The sequence below is a fragment of the Trachinotus anak genome, unplaced genomic scaffold (assembly GCF_046630095.1).
Source record: "Trachinotus anak isolate AG129_WGS33_773 ecotype Australia unplaced genomic scaffold, CSIRO_AGI_Tana_v1 ptg000009l, whole genome shotgun sequence".
Lineage (NCBI taxonomy): Eukaryota > Metazoa > Chordata > Actinopteri > Carangiformes > Carangidae > Trachinotus > Trachinotus anak.
This window is the reverse complement of record NW_027273860.1, coordinates 2,454,038-2,474,139: the sequence shown is the minus strand read 5'-3', so window position 1 is coordinate 2,474,139 and position 20,102 is coordinate 2,454,038.

Genomic DNA, 20,102 nt, shown 5'->3' with positions numbered 1-20,102 from the left:
AAAAAAAAAAAACTAAACACATGATATGAAAACTTGAAACTCACTTAATAAAATGAGGATCAAATCTGACCAAATCAAATGAAAGAATTAAGATGTGGTTTATTTTGCTCTGCAGAAGTTGTTCTTTATACTGAAGAATAAATAAGGGATTGTTTTGATTTGACCTTTTTTATGTTTCTGTTTCGTAATTTTATTTCATGGTGTTTGCAGGGAAAAGGAGCTTGAATCAAACAGCGTCTCATCAGAATGAGAATGGTGATGGTGGAATCCTCTCTGATGCCACTTTGACTGAATCAGCAGACAAGCCTGGTCACATGGTGCAGTCCTGAGGTGTGATGTGTTCAATGACTGTGGAGACATACAATTAGTAACTGGAAACAAAAAGTACTGATGTGTTATAAACACAAACAATTGTATCTGAGGACCTCAACAAATAGTGGCCTTTCCTTTGTGGTTTAGAATAACACAACAAACAGCACAGCAGTATTAAGATGGTGCCTGATAAAATTTGAAGTTTGCGTAAATTTGAAAACCTTGTAAACGAGACTTTTATGAAGATTAATGAGGGCCAAGGTCAGTCATTCAAACTGCAAATGGCACTTTTAAATATTAGGTCGCTGCCAAACAGAAATTGTAGATTGCTACCTTGATTGCATTTGAGCTCTTTTGAATATCTTGTGACTGTTTTAAAATACCACACATGTTAACTATAACTTAATATAAAGCACCAAATCACTGTCCCAACGTTTTTTAAACAGATTTATCTATTCTTAACACAAATTACAGTAAAATTCATAGCGTAGGTGATTTTTAACTTAACATATCAACAACATAAATGACAAGAATGCTACTGGTTTAATTAATCTATTGGAAGATTTTGGTTTTATACAACATGTCTATGGACCAACCCACAATCGTGGCTGTACTTTGGAGCTGGTCATATATGTTGAAATGTCATCAATTAGAGATGTCGCTCTGTATGGCTATTGTTGCCCCAGTGGGTTTTTTTTACTCAAACAGTAATTGCCTACTTCAGAGAAAAAGTATGACAACCACTGATTAAGACTTAAAAACTAAGGCAACAAATGACAAAGCACCGTAGCAACATTGGTTCAGTGAAACTAGAAATTAAATCTTCAAATCATTTCTAACACTGACAGGCAACCAATCATTATCAGACCTTGTCTGATTATTATTCACTCTGATTACTGATATCTTTTTTATCACATGTTGATGTTTTTTTTTTTTTACTTTTTAACTTTTAACTTTTTTAACTTTTATTTAATTCAACTTTAACAACTTTTTAAGTGTTGGAAAAATATATTTTGTTTAATTAGTTTTTTACCTTTTTCTTGTCTGTGCCGTTTTAATCTTGCTCTATGAAGCACTTTGAGCTGCATGTTTGTAAAACTGTAATAAAGGTGCTATATAAATTTTGCAATTTCACCGTGTAAAAGAGTTTAAAAAACATACTTTCTCTATTAAATCCTAATTTTGTTTGATTTTTAAAATTTCATTTATTAATTTTGTTTCATATTTGTAAAATAAATTATTTAATTAATGACTTTGTTTGGTATTTGTAAATTGTATTTATAATTTAATGTTTTTGTTCAGTGTTTGTAAATTCCATTGATTATTTAACAATTCTGTTCAGTATTTTTAAAATTCATTTATTATCTAATAATTTTGTTTTGTATTTATAAAATTAATTTATTATTTAATAATTTTGTTTTGTATGTGTACATTTTATCTCATTGTGCAGTGTGAGTTATTTATATTTAGCTCAAGTTTCCTGTGGTAATAGAGTCAGTGCATCATCCTACATGTACCTTTCCCCCAGTGAAATCTAAAACCTTCCGGTTAATAACCGGTTTACTTAAGACGTGGAATTTGCTGTACAATCTTTGGCTGATCAGCATATACACTGTTAAACTTCTGTATTGTTGTTTTGCTGCTTATAAAGAAAAGTGCACACAGAGCTGCTTTGCATGGACGAGGGTCCAGATGTACAGAGACCCATCTGGACACTATGAAGTGGAACACAACTTACTGCAGGTTTACTGAAATAAAAAATATTTCCTCCTCTGACTTTACATGAACTATTTATTTCTCACTGTGCAAAGATCCTCAGGTGGTCACGCAAATAAAGCAACAACTGGCAGCAGCGTTCACCAAACCTGATGGTCAAAACTCTTCACTGCTTGTGTTTAGCAGCACCTGTTACCTCAGAGAAAGTTCAGACCTACACCCTGTGTCACAAAACAACAACTACATCACTTTCACCTTCAGTAAATACATGGATCCTCCCTCTGAGTCCCTCTCCTAATCAGTGCTTATTCCACAAGAGCCTTTGTTAGTCATTGATGGATGTAGCTTTGTAGATAAAAATGCAGTAATAAATTGTTAAGAACCAGCCTCACCCTGGATTTTAATAACTGTATTTTCTGTTGTATTGTTGTACTGTGCATTTTTATTGTAATAAAACTAGAACACTTTGGGAGGCTTTCCACTATTGGATAGCATCCAATAATAACACTATTCCAACAATAACATACCAAAGTATAAAAACAAAAAAATGAGTTTGGGAATAATAATTTAATACTTTTAGCAAAATACCTTCTACATAAATGTCATTTATTAAAAACTACACCAATATTTGATGCATTTTTTAATGAGATAAAATTATATTAAACATTTGTGAAATAGTCATATGTCAAGTCAAACATCCATATGATTATTTATGCGCCTTAATAGCCGACTGACCACTTATTTTGTCCCTTTAGCTTTATTTATATTGATTTATATGAATTGATTTTATTATATTATTTTATCTGCCTTATAATGCTCTTTTTTACTGTTTCTTGCTCAGTTGTTTTCCTGTTTTGTAAATATCTTGAATGTGACTTATGCCTGTTTAACTGTACACCTCCACAGTTAAACAGGCACTTGAAGCTCAAAATTGCTGACTTCCTTAAACGCAACTCCATAGCAGACCACAGACCATGGATGTTATCAGCCCTGCAGCAGCTGTTTCCAGGGGCCAGTCGTGTTATTGCAGTGAAAAATCCCCAAAAAGCATTTTCCCACAGAGCGCAACAGTAAAAGAGGCCTGTAAAACTGTGAACAGACACCTCCAGCTGCGCACACAGCCACATATCTATCTCTCTAATGTGTATTTTTAATCCACGGGGTTTTAATCAGTGTAAAAGTTTTTCAAAGCTCAGAAAAGTCTTTTTTCTCTGAGTGACGTCACCGCTGTGTACGCGCACTCTATCCGCGGTCCCGCTGTGTCTCGGGAACGAGCATGGTTGCTAGGTTACTGCAGCGTCATCAGGAAGTTAATGAAAAGTGAATAAACAAACAAAGGCGAGTTTTCTTCTACACATCAAGTTCAGTGATTTGTGATTATTCTGTGGCATTTATTCGTCACTTCTTACACTTTTTTTCAGGAATGTTGTTTTTAATCGATATATTCTCATCACCGGATTCACTGAGACGCCGCCATGATTGTTCTTCCTCCGTCAGTTTCTTCAGGTATTTTAATTTCAGTCCCTGAGCTTCTGTGATAGTTTGTGTGATGTGTGAGCAGCAGAGTCTCCTCCTGACTGCAGGTCACCACCTGTCATCAACAACCACCGCCTCAGTATTTATAGATGAGGGACCTTCACTGTGTCAGCGGGTTCAACTAGAACTGAGTCCGGCCTGGACGCAGCGTCCTCCGGGTCAGCAGCGGGGGCCTGAGCCGCTGCAGCCCGCGGCCCCTCTCTGTCCCTGAGGGAGGAACCGGCCTCACCACCGCCTCTACCTCCCTCAGTGTGAGCTCAGTGTACAGTAAATGTTCAGAGGCATTCATCATTTAAATTAAATCTTTATAAAAATAATTGTGATATTGTTGTATCTGAAGTTCTATTGGATATGTGAATTTATGGGTTTGTTATGTTTAGTCCCCTGACAAAAAGATTTAAGGGCCTTAGCTAAGAGGTTTAGGTCAAGAGGTCAAGGTGCCATTGGGAGATGGATGACTTCCTCATATGTGATGAAGTCCTCTTCCTGTTTTTATAGAAAGTCGTATGGTTACCTTAGGTTCATGAGAACAACTAACTGCTCTGACTCCTCTCAGGAAGCCCGGGGTACCTGATCTGATGCTGGACTTCTTTGTCATAAACCTCTTTATATACAAGCAAGACGGTGTCAGCGGAGTTTTCTTCATCATCTTCACATCATCGCTGTTTAAGAAACAACAAGAGGTCCGGACGTGTTGTGACCTGCTCCCACACCTGCTCCCACACCTGCTCCCACACCGAGCCGCAGATACGGTGAGCGTTTCTCACCGTAAAGACTCATCTGTGTGTGTGCCATGATGTGTTGATGTGTGGAGTGATGCTCTGTTCTACACTGGGTTTTATTAACAACGCAACAGGGGGGAGTATCACAGAGAAGATAGAGAATAAAAGTTGAAGTAAAAGAAGTGAAGAAAATAAGAAGTTGAAGTAAAAAGTGTAGAATAGCCTAATTAGTAAGGATAAGGTGAGCTAAACAACACCATGCAAGAGTAATGAAGGTTGGGCCCTCAGCTTCTGAACGGTAAGACATGTGTATTAGTCACTGCGTGAAAGTTGGCTTTGAGGAATAGTTGAAACTGGCTGAAAGAAAAAGAGGAAAGTAACAACTAACTACCCTGGGCCAAGGGGAAATTAGGAAAAGATGAAAAAAGAGACAAGGTAAAAGAGAAGATAAAGAGAAAAAGAGAAGATAAAGAAAATAGAGAAGACAAGAGGAAAAGGTAAAGAGACAATAGAGGAATAAAAAGAAATGAGAAAATAAGAGTAAAGAATAAAAGAGAAATAGGAATAAAGGAAAAGAGAGAATAAGAGTTAAAGAAAGAAGCCGCAGATTTGGACAGAAGACCTCTGGGAGGTTTTAGACGGGCCTAAAATCGTGGAACATCATTAGGTGAATTTCGGGTCAGTTCTAGGAACTGGAGGTGTAGAAAGGAAAATTCAATTGTAAGTTCCCAGTCGAACACTAGTTGAAAAACAGTGTCTGAAGCAGCCTCTCATTGAATATCTACACCTCATAAGGTAGCATAAATGTAGAAGGAAAGAAGAGAGAAAAGAAGCGGTGAAAAGCATGCTATAGGAAAAGTATGAATGACTTTGAGAATTTAAGACTGAATGCTGCTTGTGTTTTTGGGAGGATGCTAAATTTGCTGTGTTTTTACTTTGTGAGTTTGCTTCGGCCTCTGTTTGTTGGACATCGGTCTCTGCCTGTGTGTGGAGCGCTGTCCCAGCTGTGTCTCAGCTGTGTGTGAAAGGCTGCGGAATGGGTTGGTTAACGTGATAGATTTCATATTGAATAGGCATATATAGGCTGTGGTTGAGAACAGGAGATTTTGTAAAATATATGGAAAGATATTTTGTCATTTAGTGTTAAAATATATGAACCTAAAACAAGAGGACTTTATACATTTGAATAAAACAATATGACCCTCAAAATAAGAGGACTTTATATATGTGACTAAAACTTATGAGCCTTTGAGGGGGACTTTGATAAGATCTATGAGTCTCTTTCGAGGGGACATTTTCGAATCTGTAAAAATGTATGAGCCCCAAAAAGGACGTCTATGATTTTGAAGAGAAATGAGGATGATCAGTGAGGATATTTGTGTGCATAAGCACGGGTAAATAGACTTAATAAGTAATAGAAAGGGAAATAAAATAAAACCTGTTGATGAAGCTTATTGATTTTGAAATGTGAGTTTTGATTAAGAATTAGCGAATTGATTGGTTGATAAATAGATGTGTAGTTCTTCTCTGTCTCTCTTTCTTGCTGTCTGTGAGTTTCTCAGTCAGTCTGTGTGAGAGTATATGATTGTATGAAGTGGATTTGTCTGTTTAAAGAACATATAGTCTTATCCAGAATAGTGGAAAAGATAGATTTGGCTGTTAGCGGAGGTTCTGTATTTTTGGTTGCTGACTGAGATTCTGCCCTGGCTTGTGTGTGTGTTCTTTGTTTCTGACTCTGTGCTTTGTCATATGGAGTCTATCTGATCTTGGGGGGATATACGGAGACTGGGCTAGATGTTCACTCTCTGAGAGCTAGAATATACTGGAAGTTCTTGCTAATTTTAAGAGGTGGAGCAAGGGGGGATACCCCACATAGGATGCAAATGAGATGGCTCTCCCTAATAGGAGGAGTGGTGAGGGTGCTCTCTCCCTTCTCTTATTGTAAGGTAGTGCAATGGGGAAAGATGTTAGGTCATTATAATTTGGTTCTGATAGTAGTTTGACAGTTTTTAGGATATTCGAATCACTGTAAAGTAAAAAGAGTACTAGGAAATACAGCGTGTGGGTAATAATATACTGTTGGAAGATTTAAGATGTTATTAGAGTGAAACAAACTAAAATTTCTAAATTGATAATGTATTGTATGAAATCATAACTAGGTGTTTCTTGGCGGAAGGTAAGTGAGTGACAATATATACAGACTCTGCATATGCACATATTGTGTGTCACTTGTTTGGATTAGTGTGGAAAAATTGAGGGTTTAAGAAAACGGATGGTTCTCCAATACAGCATCACGCTCAAATAATGAAACTGTTACATGCTATGATGAAGCCTAAAGAAATAGCGATAGCTAAATGTGCAGCACATAAAGTGGATGTGTCAAAGGTCACACAACGGAATAAAGCAGCTGATGAAGCTGCAAAAGCAGTCACAGGAGCAGACGAATTGGGTAAAGTTCTTCTGGTAACTCATGAAGTATCACGCAGAAGTAACCTGGAAGCCAGAAACTTTTTTGCCATATGCACCAGGCAAGCAACTTGTACTGAACTGAACAGCATTTTTAGATCCGGCATCCAGGTCGTATATAATGGGCGATAAAGAGCGATAATAAATGGGCGAGAAAGAGAGAGAGAGCAGAAAACCAAACTAAGATCCATCATTTTATTTGGTGCGTTTGGTTAATGGATTTCTGATTTGATACACGCAGGCCTAAACCAACCCACCTCCCAAGAAAGTGACGTAATCCCACTGTTTGCATGAGGAAGATCAATAACTATCACTCATCAGTGAGACTGCAGATTACAGGGAGGCGCCTCCACCCTGTGCTCAGTTCATCTGTGCGTCAACATGTAAACCAACAAAACCTTTATTTACTCCTCTGACTGCTCAGTAAAGTGGTGCTGCTTGTACCTGATGTTACAGACACTGAGGCCTCCTGTGTTTTCATGGAGAGCTGCATCTTACCGTGCAGCTTCCAGGGCGGCACTGATGCCGTCGTCCACTGGACTCAGGGGACAGGAGACCGTCCTGTCCACTCCTACTACCACAACCAGGATCAGCTCGTGCTCCAGGACCAGCGCTTCAGAGGCAGGACATCACTGTTCAAGGACCAGATCTCCAGAGGAAACGCCTCCCTCCTGCTGACAGGGGTGAAGGTTCAGGACCAGGGCAGATACAAGTGCTTCACAAACACCATCAAAGGAAACAAGGATTCATTTATCAACCTGAAAGTGGACGGTAAGAGAATCTCACAGTAAATACAGAAAACCATTAACTTTGTTGTCACATTGGTGAACTAAAAGCTCTTGTTGATCGAGTCGACCTTCAGCAGGTAGAAAACAGGATCACCTGCAGCTCAGAGGGGATCTACCCTGAGCCTGAGCTCACCTGGTCCACCAGACCCCCATCCAGTGTGACCTTCAAGAACAACACTGAAGTCCAGAGAACTGAGCAGCTGCTCTACAGCATCAGCAGCTCTCTGATACTTTCACACAGTGATTCTGATCTGAGCTACATCTGCACCATCAGCACTGACAGAAACAGCAGGAGAGCCACTCTGAGGCAACTATGTGAGTATTATTGTTGTTGCTGTTTGTATAATCCGTGTTTAAAGCCCCGGGCCAGTCCTGGATCAGTCTGTTAAACATCAAGTCCGCTAGCAGAGCACTCGTGAACGCGCAGCGCCAGATCGTTAGCATCGCCCAAAGGGATGATGGGTGCAGGGGCGGAGCTAGAAAAATATTTATGGGGTGGCGAGAGGGGGGCAAGAATTTTTGAGGGGTGGCAACATATGGCAGACGTATATATACTGAATTTAATAGATAAAAGTATGGTAATACTACTGTAAGTGGGGCATTATCAGGAATGTGCGTCTGACGTAACTACGTCGGTGGCGTGGTTTGGACATCAACGCTGATTAGATGTCGCTTGAAAAGTTCAAATTTTTCAACTTCAAGCGATGACGCGATGACGCGATGAAGCGTCCATCGCGTCATCGCGTCATCGCGTCGCTCCTATCGCCCGAATCGCGTCGCCCGACGCAGCATCGCGTGTCATCGCGCCATTTACATTGACTTTGAGTGGAAACTTGTGGCGTTCATCGCGTCCATCGCGTTTGGTGTGAACGCACCGTAACCCGGAAGCCAGAAACTTTTTCGGCGTATGCGCCATGCGAGCAACTTGTATTGAACTGAATGCCGCCATTTTTAGATCCATCATCCAGGTCGTATATACATCCATGGCTCAGACGGACACACAACAGAGTGGATGAGTGTCCTGACATCACCTCCATGGTTTCGTTTTCGTCTCACATACGGTGGAAAAGCGGCCGCACAGAGATCCACAGGGCGATGATCCACCTCTCTGCGCTGGGCCTGATGATCTGGAGTTTCCTGTTTGTTGTGGCTCCTGTTACAGGAGGTGAGTTCACAGTGTTTTCAGTCGCTTTCAACTACACAAGCACATAAAGAAAAGGAACTCATAGGCGACTCATAGAAACAAACCTTATGTTTTGTTTCTGTTTAAGCTTTTATTATAACGAGCAAACGCAGTAACAGCGATGTGTTATACCAGTAATGATGATGACAGTGCTTGTTCAGGACACACCTTTGTGCAGCTTCCTCGACACATAAACAAGTTTAACGGTGGTGAAGGGGGAGCAAAACCAAACCTAACTAACTACCGTCTCTTTATTTAGTCTGTCGGGTTAATTTAGTTTGTGGCTTCTGGTTACAGAGCAGATTTCACTTGCTGCTGCTTTAATGTCAATGTCTTTGTGACTGAAGGGAATCTTATGTACAGAATAAAGGCCTGTGACAGGATATGACTTGTGGGGTGGGGCAGGAGTTCATCATCTCATATGTCTCCCTGAAGGTTATTTCAAATTTCTGGCCAATCAGATTCCAGGGGGAAGGACAGCACCTCCCCTCAGTTCATCTGTGCGTCAACATGTAAACCAACAAAACCTTTCTTTACTCCTCTGACTGCTCAGTAAAGTGGTGCTGCTTGTACCTGATGTTACAGACACTGAGGTCTCCTGTGTTTTCATGGAGAGCTGCATCTTACCGTGCAGCTTCCAGGGCGGCACTGATGCCGTCGTCCACTGGACTCAGGTGACAGGAGACCGTCCTGTCCACTCCTACTACCACAACAAGGACCAGCTGGCACACCAGGACCAGCGCTTCAGAGGCAGGACATCAGTGTTCAAGGACCAGATCTCCAGAGGAAACGCCTCCCTCCTGCTGACAGGGGTGAAGGTTCAGAACCAGGGCAGATACAAGTGTTTCACAAGCACCATCAAAGGAAACAAGGATTCATTTATCAACCTGAAAGTGGCCGGTAAGAGAATCTCGCAGTAAATACAGAAAAACATTAATTTTGTTGTCACGCTGGTGAACTAAAAATTCATCTTTTTACCTTAAATGTACCTAAAAACAGCTCTTGTTGATCGAGTCGACCTTCAGCAGGTAGAAAACAGGATCACCTGCAGCTCAGAGGGGATCTACCCTGAGCCTGAGCTCACCTGGTCCACCAGACCCCCATCCAATGTGACCTTCAAGAACAACACTGAAGTCCAGAGAACTGAGCAGCTGCTCTACAACATCAGCAGCTCTCTGATACTTTCACACAGTGATTCTGATCTGAGCTACATCTGCACCATCAGCACTGACAGAAACAGCAGGAGAGCCACTCTGAGGCAACTATGTGAGTATTATTCCAAACACTCACCTGTCAACTAATCCTAAAAAATCTAGTTGATATTAGCCCCTCGTTATTCAATGAGAGGCTGATTGAATAATGACACATTCCTTCCTGACAGCAAATAAATACTAACAATAAATTGCTATTTAAATGGATTAACTTCAACTTCTGTACAGACATGCAGGATCCCCAGAGCTTGAATTCTACTGGATCCAGTGCAGTCATTTGTGAGCAGTGAAATAATGATTATATCTCACAGCAGCTTCTCAAACCTCTGATCAGTCTGCTCCTTGTTGGGGTGGGCACCAAACCTCCTAAAAAGCCTCCTCGGGTGAGCTAGATGGGGCCAGAGTGTCGTACTTCATGTAAACGATTTTGACTGGTTCACAGTCTCAACGTCAGATCCTCTCGATCTCAAATGGTCCATTACTTATTTCTCTGACACTTTCATCATGGCAGGCTGACGTAGTGGACACAGCAGCCGACTCCTGTGCAGGAGCGCGACACTGATGTCAGAGGTTCCCTCGCTCTCCTCCCTCAAATCTCAGCCATTGGAGTTTGATCTTCGGAAAACTACTTCATTGGTTCACTACAAAACCTGGCCAAGTTGTTAATCCTGTGATTTAGCAAATAAACACCAAGGAAGCCAAGGAAAGCTATATTCACAAATATCTTTTATCCCATTATCTTGAGATAACAGAGGTTTGTTTTCTTGAGATAACGTGGTGATTATTCTCAGCTAAAATGCTTTTACCTTTTTATGTTCTATCATTACAGCTTCCATCAGCTGCTCCAGCTCTGAAGCAACAATCCCCTGCACAGCCTCATATCCCTCGCTAACCAACTTCAGTCTCACCTGGAGATTCAACCACAGTCAGATCATCCTGACCCAGACCAGAGCTGACGACCCCCCCACAGTCTCAGAGGGGTGGAGGCAGCAGGTGAAGGGTGTGTCAGAGTCAGGCAGCCTCATGCTACAGCACTTATCTCCATCTCATGAGGGAACATACACCTGTGAGCTGAGAGATGCTGAGGAGACACTGATAACCAACACCTTCCTGAGGATAGAGGAAGGTAAGATCAGGTCAAAGTAAGGGAAATCCGAGCCGTTATCTTCCTCCTACTTTGCATTTGTGTGATTAAAATAAGGCCCTAAGCCACAGCCATGAACTAAAAACAGGCAGTCATGGTGCAAAGCCAAGAAACGCCAAAAACAAGCCATTGCTGGGTGGTGGTTTCCATGTGGTTGTTAGGAGTTTGCTTGGTGGTTGGGTGTACTAGGGTGTAAACAGGTGGTTCGGATCAGTGTGAGGAAACTTCCAGGTTAAAACATTTATGAAAAGTTTATCTGCTCTGTTAGATGGACAAGTGAGCAACATCTGACCTGCTCGAGAAATGCAGTTGAAGTGCAGAAGGTGGAGACTGTCCAATATGCAGATATTTTGATGCTGCTGCAGTTCTCACTAGTTAAAGTCTGGTCATTGAAAAGTGAAAAGACTCTTTCTCTGTTTCAGGGGTCCAGAATAATACCATTGTTATTTTAGTTGTGGTGCTTGGAGTCATTTTGGCTGCAGTGGTGATAGCCCTGGTGCTGTACCACAAATGGATTAGAAAAGCCAGAAGCACGATTTGAAACTCTAAGGTAAGTTCATCTTCAGCCATGAATAGAGAGAGTACATTTAACGAATCAGTCGTTACTCAAATAAATGCTGCAAAAATGTAAATGCAGATGTCTTCTTACTGAGAAAGTAAAATACCTTGATGCACAACCAATAGAAAAACAGAAAATGTGAATATTCTACCCGATGAAGAGGCTCCTTTGTTCTGTTCTGTTTGCTTTGCAGTAGAGCAAGTCTACTATGAGATGCATGATGTATGATGTGTGGAAGAAGATAACGTTTGACTTGATGATGAACCGCTGAGAAACAACCTGCAAGACACCCGACAACCAGTCGCTTCTCTGAAGATCTTCTGAATTAAACTAATCCACCGAGATCCCACCACCTGCTGCAGATCCCTCCTGGTGTCTCCTCAAGGCCTCAAGATACCTGAGCATAACACGCCTGAATCTTTGACCATGCTGACGGCAACAGAGCTGCAATGTGGGTAATTTAGGCACCACACAAGTTAGAAGAATGCATGGACTGAAAAAAAATGACATCTCTGGTTCTGCTGCATCGTTTTTGATGGAATTTGGTTTTAACTAACCACTGGGAATCAGACAAAGTGCTATGTATAAATCTATGAAGGCATCTTCTCTCTTTTCTCATAACGTAACAGCACCTCCGGCTGCACATTTCATCATGAAAATATACAAAACAAGAGAGACTGGAGTGCTGTCTCTGTGCAAACTTCAATGCAATGACAATTGCAATGATTTCTAATTTTTCACTAAATTATGCAGTTCAGGCCCATTTGACTCACTACAAAAAAACAAAACAAAACACTACAAAATCTGGCTGCTGAGAATCACTCTGTACTGGAACCACATCCAACTTGAGTTTGAATCAACACAGCTCTCTTCAAGAGACACGCAATGGTTCATGCATCAATCAAGAAACATCAATACGAAACATTCAAATCTACATTTCAGGTAAAACTACACCACAACAGTGTGACACTGACAGAACGGAGGCGGCTGCTGATTGTTGCTTTTTTTTAATCTAATCATCGACTGAGAATGGAGCTTCTCCACTAGGGTGTATAGATATGTAAAGGACCTCCTTGTTTTATGTTTCTCTGTAGTCATTCTGTATGTTTGCAGCCTTTTTCTGTCTGTTAGCGGTCATTTTGTCATTTCACATGTCTCTGTGGAATCCTTGTGGTCGTTGTGCATTGTGTGTCTTTATGGTTGTTTGATTGACTTCAGTCACTTCAAACAGAAGGTGTGGCCCTCCTGAGCCTTTGGGTTCCTGGGACTGTGCCTGTATTTAGTTGTTGGCTCATATCACTTGATTTAAGTGATCACCTCACTTTAGATTTTAAGTTGAAACACTAATAAAGAAACAGTACAACATTGGCTCTAATTTCAACCAGTTTTGCACAGTGTCTAGCAGAGATTTTAGGAAACACTAGATGGCAGCATAATCTCTGTGAATATATGTGAATTTAGGCTGAATTTGTGACTCACATTTAGATTTTAGTCAGTGCAAAGATCAAAAGTTCTTCTTCTTCAGGATAGACAACATGAATAAGTGTCATTATAGAAACACTAACACTACACACACTAAGTTACTAAGTTGAATTTAAGTCTGCTTAAATGTGAATTAAATATCATCTACCCATGAAGACATAAACAGTGTTACACACTAATATTTATAAGTTCAATGTAATCTTATTTAACAAACCAATATACGACACTTCATAAATCTGTGGTAACTCTTCACACTAACTTCTAATTATGATTATTATTTTATCCTTATTAATACAAGAATAAATTGTTTGTCCAGATACCAGTGAAATGGGTTTTTTTGACACAATGTCTCATATTATCTGATGCATCATTCAGTGACTGAGTGTTGACTGTCACACTACACTTTGAAATTTACAATAAAATATAAAGTTTGTTTTCTTCTTTTTATTAGTAATATTTTTAATAATGTTTTTCCACTATTCTGTTTTTTTTATTAGCTAACTAGTTAAAGGTGGAGTGAGTGATTCTACTCTAATGCACTAGATTCAGTGAACATCCCCTGATGTTTGGAAAGCAGTACCTTCTGTGAGTGTTCCTACAGAGCCCTGGCTTTCTCAGCCAAGTGAAGTGCCTGAAAAGAAAAATGAAAAAGAAAAGCTACGATCAGGCAGGCCGGTGAACGTCAGTGAGGCATGGACGGACCAGGAAAGAAATTCAGACTTCAGGCCTGATCCATTGGGCCAGATACGTAAAAACTTGAAGAGGCACGAAGAGAAAGGTGTCAATGGTTTCATGAACTTTTCTTTTTTATATTCATGAAACCTTTATTATTCCAGTGTATTTGTACTAATGTGATTATGTTATACAAATAGGGAGGAAATGACAGTAAAAAGAATTGTTGGAAAATTAACTGCAGCAGGCAGGAAACTACTTCTTGTAGATGAAGTTTATAAGCAAAATCATATCATCAGAGGAATTTAGTGCCACATTGACAACACAGAGGCGTGGACAGCGACTGAAAATATCACCAAAAACTTTATTACTTATTAAATGTTCCAATCAAATGCAAACAGTCTCCTCTGCTACCAACAGTAAACTCTTAACCTACTGAGGCAGCTGTGGAGCTCTCTTAAATTTAAGATCATTTTTAGGTTGTATTGGAGAAATTGAAGAAATATTTTTATGTATTTTTTATGTACACACACACACACACATATATATATATATATATATACATATACATATACATATACATATATTATATAATTGATTTTGATAAACAGTGTTAAACCAAGCTGACTGAGGCGTGTCCTCTGTTTCATGCTTTCAGTTTTACTTTAATCTTCGAATGGGAGGTCGAGGTGCTGGGAAACCTTGTGAATCTGCTTCTAAACCAGCAGAGACCAACAGGTGCTGTCAGTCTGCTGCAGCTGTCATCGTACTGTTGTACTGTTGTTCTTGGTTCATCATGGCAGCATATGGTCTATGGACCTATGGTCTAATCCTCTGCTCTCTCCTGTGGATTGTCTCTCCAGTAGAAGGAAAAGGTGAGAATCAGGTGCATGTGAGTAAGGCAAATTGAATTACTATATAAATATTTCAGGAAATATATATATATATATATATATATATATATATATCAGTCAGGGAAGCATTTTACTGCATAATTACAACTTTTACTTTTCATACATTAGGCAAGTTTAGCTGATAATTATACGATTTGGTTGCAGGATTGTAACTAATGTGCTTCTACTTTAACCTAAGGTGTTTAAAAAGTACTTATTTCACTACTGCAAGTAACTACAACTGTAGCGGAGTAGAAATATGTTACAGAAATAAAGACACTCAAGCTATGATTCAAATATACAGATAATGAGTTTAAAAAAAAATAAACTCTTACTAACACCACCACATGTTACGACTGAAAATGTAGAACAAAATGTCGAAGAATGTAAACATGTCTCACACTGACAAAAAAAACAAAAAAAAACAGGCTTAGCTAACATTCATTTATCAGTTTTTCAGATCTCTCCTATTGACAGTTACAGTAAAACAGCAGGGTTCCTGGTACAGTACAGCCCTCTATGGCGGGGGTGGAGCTCATCACTGACTATACATTCCCAAGATATCATGTTTCTCACACGTTGATTGTGGGTGATGCATGTTTGCAGGTGGTGGGAAAACCCCATACCTGGGTCAAAAGGCAGAATAGTTTTTTGTCATGCAAGTTATGTGGCAACGTGACATCACCCACGGGCTTCTGAAGAGCGGTTTTGAAGCGCAAAGTGGGCTGCTCCACCGACGCCATCTTGGCAGACTCCACTTAACTCCCAGCTAATCCCAAAGAGGTGGGACACGGGTGGAGCCAAGATCTCAGTTCATGCCGCTTTATTAACTACGCTTCCGTTAGCATCATTAGCACAGCTGAGCATCTCGCTCAAAGGCTAACGCAAGGCTAATTCATCTTGCTGGCTAATTAGCTAATTAACGACCTAAGCTAACAAACATGGTGAACTCAGACACAGATACCTGCTATTATTAATGCCAACATATAAATAAAATAATACTAGAATTACACTCCCCTCAAAAACTGCTTCTTGATGTTCTGTCAATCAGCCGCACAACAAACCAACGTCTGATATTTGCACCAACACCAAAAACACAACTGAGAGGACCAAACCATTTTTGTACCAGGCTGTAAACATGTTTCTTTCTGCTCTAAAGTTGGATATTTTAACATGGGAGTCTATGGGGACTCTAGTGGTCATTACAGGAACTGCAGTTTTTGGCAGTTTTTGGCTTTATTTTTCAGCCCTGGATGTTACTGCTTGGTGGCTCCATGGATGGGATGTGACAATTTGGTCTAAAGTGAAATATTTCAGCAAGTGTTGGGCAGATTGCTGCCAAAGTTCCTCTGAAGACATGTTTTTACTCTATGAAAATACTATGAATGCACTTTCTGTTTCCTGTGTCTATTTCCAGAGTTTACAGTCACCTGTGGGATTTCAGAGGACTGCATGCTCCCCTGTCTGTTCCAATCTGACGGCAAAGGGGCCAGGATCATGTGGTTCAACAAGGAAGTCATGGTGAGCTGCACACGCCATGGAGACACCAGCTTTGTGGGTGGCCGCAACTTTCCGGCTGATGAGTACAAAGGAAGAACAGGCATGTTTGGAGACGAGGTACTGAAGGGAAACGCAACACTGCTGCTGAAAAAGGTCACCCCAAAAGATGAGGGCAAATACTTCTGCATCACCTATTCTGAATCTGGCACTGCAACATCAGGGATCGTCTCTCTTCTTATAAAAGGTACGGGCCTTGAGTCCAAGCGGACATTTGTGCCATGTTTGAAGGGGTTCCTTTGAGGAGTTCTCGAGATATTGTGTTCAAAAGGCCAAAATCATGTTTTGTGAGGTCATTGTGACATTGACCTTTGATCTTTGATCTTTAGCCACCAAAACCTAAATTTGTCTTTGAGTCCAGGTGAATGTTTTTACGAAATTTGAAGAAATTCTCTTAAGGCATTTCAGAGATATTGCATCCACAAGGGCAAAAATGCATTTTATGAAGTCACAGTGACCTTAACGTTTGACCTTTGACCACCAACATTTAATCAGTTCATCCTTGAGTCCAAGTTAATGTTTGTTCTAAATTTCAAGAAGTTCCATCAAGGCCTTGAATAAAAATGCCATAGATCCATTCACTTACAAACACGTAGGCAGAATATTTGTAATGTTGGGTCTATAAGGATTCATTTATCAACACAAAAGTGGTCACACAGTGGTACAAGAAGCAGAAAAAACACAAAACCATTTGTTGATGTTTGTGTAGTAGGCTACATTTAGAAATTAACACTACCATGTTTTCAAAATCATAACAAAGATTGTCTCTGTCTTGCAGCTCCAGTTGATAAAATTGATATTCGGCTGGATGAAAACAGGATCACCTGCAGCTCAGAGGGGATCTACCCTGAGCCTGAGCTTACCTGGTCCACCAGACCCCCATCCAAAGTGACCTTCAAGAGCAAAACTAAAGTCAAGCAGACTGAGCAGCTGCTCTACAACATCAGCAGCTCTCTGATACTTTCACACAGTGATTCTGATCTGAGCTACATCTGCACCATCAGCACTGACAGAAACAGCAGGAGAGCCACTTTGTTTAAACCAAGTGAGTGTTTTTAAAGATTCGTACAGTCACTCTGGTCCTAAATCCATGTGGTGGGTCGGGCTTCTACATTAGTGATTTTGATAATACATGAGTGGTATCACTGGAAAACTCCTCCACACAACACAGACTGACTCACCACACCAGACCTGTTTCTAACCATCAGACAGCTCTGGAACAGGACAGTTTTCTCTTTGGTTCATCTGTGCATCAATGATCTGTTCTGTTCATTAGTTTTGTTTCTTTGTTCACCCTGTAGAGGATTTACAGAAATTCAGAATCTCAAAAAATATTAATTTTATTTAATGTTTTTACATGACATCATTTCAGCTTCTATGACTGGATCCAGCTATGAAGCAACAATCCCCTGTACGGCCTCAAACACCCCCCAGACAGGCCTCATGTGGAAATTTGACCACAGTCAGATCATCCTGACCCAGACCAGAGCTGACGACCCCCCCACAGTCTCAGAGGGGTGGAGGCAGCAGGTGAAGGGTGTGTCAGAGTCAGGCAGCCTCATGCTACAGCACTTATCTCCATCTCATGAGGGAACATACACCTGTGAGCTGAGAGATGCTGAGGAGACACTGATAACCAACACCTTCCTGAGGATAGAGGAAGGTCCAGGTGAGGCAGCATCAAGTTAGGACCTGTTAGTCTGTATGAGTGAGAACTGATGTTATCTGTAATATCTGTTTGACAGTTCAAATAACTGAGTTTTTTTCCATCTCAGTGATTACACTCAGTGTCGGAGTCTTTGTAGGCGTGACGTTTGCAGCCATTTTGGTCCCAGCAGCATTGGCAGTGACAGCAGCTCTTCTGATACAGAAGCGTGTGAAGAAAAAAGGTGAAGTAATTCTTCCTGCACTTTTTAAATCATTTCTTGTTTGTTGTTTGTATTGATGATGTTGATTTCTGGACTCAAAACATCTCTCAGGTCAACGGAGAAACAACACAAGGGTGTCAAACATTTGTAGAACCCCAATGTAAGTAAATCCTCTGTATTAGAAAAGCACTGTTGAACTTTATGAACTACAGTCCATAAGTTAGCACGTTAAATGAAAATATTGTTGTCATGAAATTATAACCAATTTTCTACCGTCACATCCAATTTGTATTTGACTAGGGCTGTCAGCATTAACGCGTTAATCGCGATGAGATTAAGGACCGAGAATAACACGTTATCTTTATTTCATCGTTCCGTCAAAGATTCTTTATTTTACACCGTCACTGCTGCTGTTACCAAAGATTCTACTGCGCTACGTTCTACAATCTTTGGCTGCTACTATTTTTGACCCTTTGAAGCACCCTTACTTGTTGTCAAGCTGCTACAGACACTTCCTACAAAGATTTTACATGGAGGAGCAAGATACTTCATTGCAAATCACGTCTATGGGAGCAAAAGGGGGCGGTTCCGGTCTGCATAAAGGGGCGTGTCGGGAGACCTAAAGTGTTTAAATCCAACACCTGAATCGTCGTTGGTGAAGATGGAATGAGTTGGAAAATAAAAATATAAATTAACCAGAGCGCGTCTACAGATAAATAAATTATCAGACGTCTTCATAATTATATGTCAGACATGCTAACGTTAGCTTCTAGTTCACAGAGACTGGTGATTATGTGTTGTCAAGCGAGAGAAAACAGTTCTGAAATGCTAAATAATAGAATTTTAATCATGTGATAAAACGTGATTAATTGTGATTAACTATTGAAATTCAGCAATTAATCGCTATTAAGAAAGAATTATTCATTTGACAGCCCTATATTTGACCTGTCATTTTCTAGAGCATGTTGTAATTTATTGAATTAATGAACCAATTAATCCTTTTCCCCACAGTTGAAATCTAGTTTGAGATTAACTGCTTGGTCTAAACTAAAGATTATTTCAGTCAGAGTGTGAAGACGGAAGCAGAGTTTAATTAAATGCATGATATGAAAACACGAAACTAAATAAAATGAGGATAAAATATAAAATCAAATGAAGGAATCATGATGATGTGACGTTTTATTAGTTATTTACACTGAAGAAGAATAAATATCGGACTGTTTAGATTTTTTTTCCTTTTTATGTTTCTGATGCTGAATTTTATTATTTTCATTTTATTTGCAGACAAATGAATGAAGTTACACCGCGTCAGAATGGTGAAATCCAGACCCACACCCCTCTGCTTCAGTCAAATAGAGACTCTGGTCAAACTCTGCAGTCCAGAAATAACTGTGCTCGATGACTGATGACAATGACGTCAACGTTCATGTCATATGGACAAGAACCGCAGAGAAGAAACCTCTAAACACTGAAGGATTAAATGATGTGGGTTCATTGCCTTCCAGTATCTCAACAACGTGTCTTTCCCTCAGGGTTTCTTCTTAAAGAATCTAATTTTAAGTTTTTCTATTGCTACATCGCTAACGTTAGCATTAACAGGAGTTTCAGATGAATATACTACCCATATACTTATGTTTTGAGGCCTATACTCTACAATCAATAATATAAAGGAGAGCAATATTGATTAGCCTTCATCTTTATACATGATGTGTATGGTTTCAAATGTCTCACACTCAGTTGTGTCTCCATGACTTCAGAGGAGATTAAACTGACTTGCTTTGATTTCCTGTTTCTCTAACCTGAACCATAACTATTACTAAATGTAACTCATACAGACTAAGTTGTAAAATTAAGGTCATGTTTTGAAAAAAGTCATAAACTTGTGTCATTTGACCCCGGATTACATTAGCAAAAATAGAAATTTATTTTCCAAAATATGTCTATGTGGTTTCCATAAGAACATTTTAATTGCATGTAATTGTACAGTATTTGT